Source organism: Mycteria americana, chromosome 1, assembly GCF_035582795.1.
Source record: "Mycteria americana isolate JAX WOST 10 ecotype Jacksonville Zoo and Gardens chromosome 1, USCA_MyAme_1.0, whole genome shotgun sequence".
NCBI lineage: Eukaryota > Metazoa > Chordata > Aves > Ciconiiformes > Ciconiidae > Mycteria > Mycteria americana.
The window spans coordinates 191561393-191568048 of record NC_134365.1 but is presented as its reverse complement, the minus strand read 5'-3'; positions in this window follow the sequence as shown (position 1 = coordinate 191568048).

Below are 6656 nucleotides of genomic sequence, written 5' to 3'. Positions count from 1 at the left end.
TTTCAATAAGCAAATCTCTCCTTAAGAACTCACCTTTCTTGTGATGAAGGATGATGATGATTAGCTTCGAGGGCATTTAGGGGGAAACCTCTTCCCAACCATGCAAGTGGACTGGGGCGCCGACATTATTGTCTGGGAACTCCCTCCACCTGCCCACAGCAAATGTGGATATGGAGATGGGCATCACAGGATGCTTGGCAGCAGTGTCAGCCTCTGGAGAGCAGACAGAGATGACTGGCAAGGAGAGGGAAAAGCCATGAAGTGCCTGAAGGGTGAAGAACAACTTGGTTTAAAGCGGACATATTTATGTCATGTCTTGTGCTTTTGTTTATTTTTTATTTTTATTTACTTTTATTTAGTGTTTCTATTTGAAGTCCTCAGTCCCCACCAACTTTGGGGATTGAGCACTACTTTCCCCTGCCTCCACGTCTGCCAGGGTTACCAGATTTCTTGGTTTTAATCTATCTTCTTCACTGTACTTCAGGGACCTCAGTTCTTGCCCACTTAATTGAAGTGTATCTATTACTTTTTGACTCCCTGACAATGATATTATAAATGACCTATTGCATTTAAACATGTCTGAGAAATTGGTCGAGGACTCCTCGCATTTTCGCTGTGCTCGGGGGATGTTTCATCGCTCTCAGAAGATTCCCCAGAGTCTCAGAGCATCTTCCCTAAAACTACGTTCTGCCCTGTTATTTCTCAATGTATCTCAATGTATGGCATTGAAGAAGTGGTAACACAGAGTTACGTGGTGTCCTATAGTTAGGACAACTTTCCCCATGAGGCCAGGCAGCCCTTCTCTGAGGCAGCGAGGGAAGCCACGAGCCCCCCGCCTGCCACTGGGACTGGTGAGCTCAGCTGTGCTTGCTGGGAAGGGAAGGAGAGTGAGGGCCTCTGAGTGAGCCTTGGGCACCTCAGGAGGATCCAGCTAGCCTGTCACAGCACGAGAGCGTGAGGCGAGACCTCCCTACGTGGCAGCCGGTGGCTGGGATGCAACGACGCAGCCTGTGCTGAACATTGACCTTGTGGGTACGTCCCTGGCTGCACCCAGGGGGACATGCTGGGGCTCGAGGGTGGCTGTGGGGTGGGACAAGGAGACCCGCAGCTGGTTGTCCACTGGGGAGCTCCAAGAGTGATGTCGGTTTATTTTCCTTCGTATTCCTCTCAGAAAGAAAAATGAGTCCAAGGAGTCAAAATGTGCAACACTGAGAGTTAAACTTGACAGGCTCGATCAAGGGAGGCAAATCTGCTCCCAGCAAGAGTCCTGAGTGTTTCTATGCCTCCTTAGTGCTCTGTGTCGGACCTTCTGGTGACAGCAAAAGTAGAAACCATGGCCTGAGATGAGCTAAGTAGAAGGGACTTTGCATATTGGCTCACAGTTTGCCCTCAAGTGTCACAGGAAAAGGGAAGACACTTTGAAATTCATCTCCTGCCCTGCCTTTTTGCCTGAGCCATGCTCAGTTCTGTGGGCCCCAGGACAGTGTCCACGGGAGGCTGTGGGGAGGGATGGGACCTGTGCTAGTGCAACGCTTGCTCTTCTGAGGTGGACTTTCCCATCTTTAACTGCTAACCCAGACTGAACTGAGATTTGTTGTGGCTGCTGGGAGTTTGAGGTTGGGTTTAGTGCCCCAAACCTAAAGGCAAGTAAAGCAAGGGCTTCCTCCCCCCATGTCCTGGGGGGAAAAAAAAACACCCGGCCCTCATCACCAGCCCCTGGCAGCCTGGATGTGATCCTTGGCAGAGATATTTGTCACAGACAGCTTCTGAAAGGGAAATAAATGAGTCTGTCTGGTTAGTCCTGGCTGGAAGGAGGAAAGGGAAAAGGAGGGAAGACAGCGTTATCCATGCTCTGCAGCGAGAAGAGGAGGATGGCAGATGGAGTCCAAAGGTGGAGACAGAAGTAGGGGGGGCTCACCTTGGAAAAACAGTGGCATGCAGACAGGGTGACCTGGGGGAAAGATGAAGCAAGTCAGGACAGAGCTCTCGGCCCCACCGCTCTCTTGTCTTCCCTGGTATATGCCATCTGGGTATATGCCACCCCCACCCTGGGTGTGTACCATTGGACTTCTGCTCTCCAAGGGGACCTGGGAGCCCCCAGCCACTCTGAAGGGGACTGATGTGAAGTGTAGGGGAGCTCTGCCCTGGCCGCGGTGGGCTGAGGACAGCGACTCTTGGATGCGCCTATCCCCAGGATGGACAGAGCAGTGCGCATTGCTGCTTGGAGCTGCTGCAGGCAGAGGTTTGGAGCTCGTCTCTATTAAGTGCTTCCCCAACCTGGACAACCATTTTCTGGTCCAAGGTTGGCTTTTCTAAATGTCCTGGAAGTCACTTGGAGATTTGTGTGGCCTGTGGAAGCACTGGGTGGCATCAGCCTTGACATTTGGGATCACCAGAGGCTTCCCACAGTAGGGACACCGAGCAGAAGACAGCATTGCTTTTGGTCCTGGTGGTTTGAGGCTCATTGGAGTTCCACCAGTGGCACCTGGGCAGGCTCCAGAGATCCTTTGTTACTTGATATTCACCCTGTTATTGCAAGCCCGGGCCTGCCTTGTCATCAGAGACACTGAGCCCACATCAGCAATAAACAATATACAACAACCAGACTTGAGCCTGCGGCATAGTGGAAATGCTGTGCTTTGCCCCATGAGAAAATGTTTTAAGATCTACTGGTACAAAGTGCTGGAGAGGTTTAATTTCATATCTGCCCCCTCAGCTCCTCAAATGCAAACCTTGCCCTCAGCTGCAGTGTTTTCCCCCAGTTTTCTTCTGGGCTCCAGGAAACCCCCCCAAAAGCTCGAGTGCAGCATCACAGGTGCCCAGGAGCATATAGTAACAGTAAACTAGGTCATAAATAGTTCCCTAAAGCAGTGGAAGTATACTTCTGGATACTAATTTTAACACAGAAATGGCTTATTTTGGTGAAGGTAAGCCTGTTCCTAAATCAAATAGGAGGTGGTGCCCCAGGGATGCTGGGGCTTGTTCCCATCAAGCTCAACTGATGCAAGGCCAGGGCGATGTTCAGTCGGTTTAGCTAATTCAGAGCAGTTTGGGTCACACCTGAGCCACTTTATACCTGGCTCTTTTTCAGCTTACTTTGTATAACCTCTCTGTTTGAATTGCACAGATGGCCTTAGGCTTTGTGTTTCCTGTGGGAGCGATGCAGCATGGTACCAAATGGAATTTTAAGGGGAAGGGTGTAGGGAGAAAACACATGTCCCTGCACCTCTCGGTTTTGCCAGGCCAGCTGCAAAGTGCCTTTGGAGACAGCATCATTTTAGCAAGTAAAAGAGCAGCTTTCAACGTGGATGGTCTTTGTTCACCAAAAGGTCAATTGCTGTGAGTGCACCAAACCTCTGTATAAAACAGCGATGGTGCTTAAGCTCTGGTGCCCCTCTGGCTAGCTGTCCTTCTTTTTTGTTAAATTCTAATTGGTATGTTAAAGAGAAAAACAGACAGCAAAAGCCATTTTTATTTACAGACCCAGGCCAGTGCCAGTTGAGAGGAGAGCCTGCCGAGTGGAGAGGGCAGGTGACACAGGGAGGCTGGGGAAGGAGGTGACATTCCCCTTGCCCTACCCTGATGCCAGAATCCCCCAGACAGTGGCAAGCGGGGAAGGAGTTGCCCGTGGGATGCACCAGGGCCGCTCGGCACATCCCCAAGGGGGTCTTTGCTGCTGCCCTGGGCTCATCACAGCATCATGCTTTTCCCCTGGAAGGATCCCACAAAGCCGGTGCTGCTCTCTAGTTTCTGGCAATTACTTTTTGGAATGGTGGCATTTGGAAACTGATGTTTAAAGGTTTTAATTCCTTGCAGGAGATACCCTTGGAAGAAATCTTGTTTGCTTGGTTCACATGACTTCCAAAGAGACAGGGGAAAGGAAAATAGGATTTGTTTGTCTTTTTGTAATAAAGCACTGTAAAATTCTTTGTAAATTGTAAAACAATTGGTAAAAAAAACAAATGCAGATGCTCCACTAGGACCAGAAGAACCATTTGTTTCCAATCCAGCGAGAGCTTTGGTTAAAACTGAGTACATCATACCTATGTATATATTTTGCTGAGTGGGAAATAAGCAATAAACCTTGAAATGTCAACTTTCTAGGAGTGAAAGGTGCTTTGACTCCCTTATGAGGATCAACACATGCAGGCTATCTGATTAAATAGAGGAGAGAAATATTGGTTCTTGAAATATTGGTTCTTACAGTAAGAAACAACTAGTTTTCCACATTTATTCTAGAACGGAAATTCCATTTTTAGAATAGCTTTCTAATGGCTATTGTCAAATTTAGATAGTCTAATACATATTTAATTTAGAGTCATGTTAAGTGATATGGTGACACAGTGTTATCACGCTGCAAATGCAAATGAAGTTATGTTAGAGCCAGGGAATATCATACCCCAAATTTATTGTGGAGTTATATACACCACGTACAGCTGTTTAATGAATATGGAAATTAGATGGAAAATAGGAAGGGTGTTGGGGAGTGACTTTCTGGCGCTTGCCCCAGCGTTGCTGGTTGCAGTGGCTGCTGCTTTCCCAGTTTCTGATATGCCGGGATCATAAGTATGAGAAAACTTGACTATCGTTAGAATGCACCTGGGTCTTATCAGCAGGAATACTTAACTGAAGTTAACAGAAGATGCAAACGTCTTTTCCCAATAACTTCAGCAGCTTTGTTTATGCCTGCTTAGAGGGACAGCCTAACATGTGACAACGACTGACTTAAAAGCAGGTATCAATAAATTTATTAAGCAGTCACAGCGGCTTTCAGAGCGGGCTCGCGGGAAGCAGCCACGGGTAGATCTTGTACTAATGATCTATTCATCAGAGACCATCACTCTTCTGTCTCTGTCGCAACTGTTTAGACTGTAAAGCTTTCACAAGCTTTCTGTGTCTGCATCAAACTAGTAAGATTTCGCAGATGTAGCCTCCCTCCCAGAGAAGGGTTTCCATGGATTTTCTGGGTGTCTTTTCTCAACTTGCCCTTGAGCTACCAGCTCTTTTTCTTTCTTTTTTTTTTTTTATTTTATTGCAATGCTTGGCAGTCAGCGGTGGGCGCCCAGCAGCTTTGCAAGCGTGGGGCTGGTGGTCAGCGAGCATTGCCCGAGGTTGCAGGTCCCCGAGCAAGCGGGAGAGGCCGACGCTGCAGCACCGAAGGCCGTGGGACCTGGCGAGCATCTCCCGCTGCCGGGGACCGAGCTGTTGCTTTAGGCTACAGTTTAGATCCCTTTCAAACTTCAGGTGTTTAATTTTGGTTTAATGTCTTCCCAAGTACAATCACGCTCTAACAAGTCTCCAGGGTCAGTTGTGGGCTGTGTCAAATCACAGATTTTCCTTCCTGTGCATTTCAACGTAACTAAATGTTCTCTTAAGACACTGAGTATCTCAACATGCTTGCTTTTTATCATCCATTCTTTGTGCTTTTCTTTTACACACACACACACCCCCCCCCCCCCCCATTTTCTCCCTCTTTTAAAAATTATCATAATTTCTTTCTCTCTGCCTGGCAAAGTTGCTCTGCACCTCTAGTCCATTTTCCCTTATATTTTATAGCCTGTATGGAAACTACTTCTGAAATATTTCTTTTAAAGATAGCTTGGCTGCACCTGAACACAGAGTTCCAGGGCATAAATAAGACAGCACTATTTTTTTTATTTACAACATCCCTCCTTACACAATCCAGTACTGACTGCCACAGACAGCAGTGCCAGGCCTGGTTAATTCTGAGGAAACTCCCCAGACTCCATCTATTTCCTAAGTGTTTGTTCTAGTCGCGACAGAGCATTAACAAAAAGGCACTGCAAACTCGTGAATGCGATTTGCTGCGTATGTTATTCTACTAAGTGTGCAAAAGGGGTATTTATAACAGGGACACAAATGACTTTCCCAGAAAACCAGACCATTTCCTCGGAGCCTGCCACTGGGAGCAGAAGCCTTCTGCTGCGGCATCTGAGGCTGAGCAGGAGCAGCCCAAGCCTGAAGCTCCCCGCAGAAACACAGTCCCCCCCCGAAGCAGCTTGCAAGCGGTGAGACGGGGTCCCAGCTGCGAGACCCACACAGGGCCCTGCCCTGGACACCCAGCCTGCTTAGAGAGCAGAGGGGTGCCAGGGCTCTCTGCGGGAAGGATTGCACCCTGGAAAAGGGGGTTCAGTTCAGGACCCCACGAGGGCATTTACCTGCCACCTCCCACTCACACCTTGTGCTCATGGTGTTTACAGGATTGCTTTTGTGGAAATTTCTGCCGGAGAAGTGTTTACCTCCCAGTGCAATTTAGTAGCTAGTGATAAAGGAAAAGCCTTTACCAGCAGATCACAGGCATGCAGAAGAGGCTCCACGGCCACATATCAGTGTGACAAAGTTTTTTTTTCCCCTCGTTCTACATTTACAAAGATTACTGTTAAAAATAACTTGTTCAAACAAACACAAAATACCAGCGGTTTTTTTATTATAACATTTTAATGCCCGCCCCCCCCCCCCCCCCCCGCAAAAGCAACCCAAGCCCTGCAGACAACTGCTCTCCCCCAGTATGAAGCCGACAGAAGAAGATAGCTTAACGTGTGTGCAGTGAGCTAGGGGGGTTTTTTTTCTGTCTTTAGATTTTTTTTTTATTCAGTGACTTAGAGCTATGGATTGTTAAATGGAGAATTGGTCAT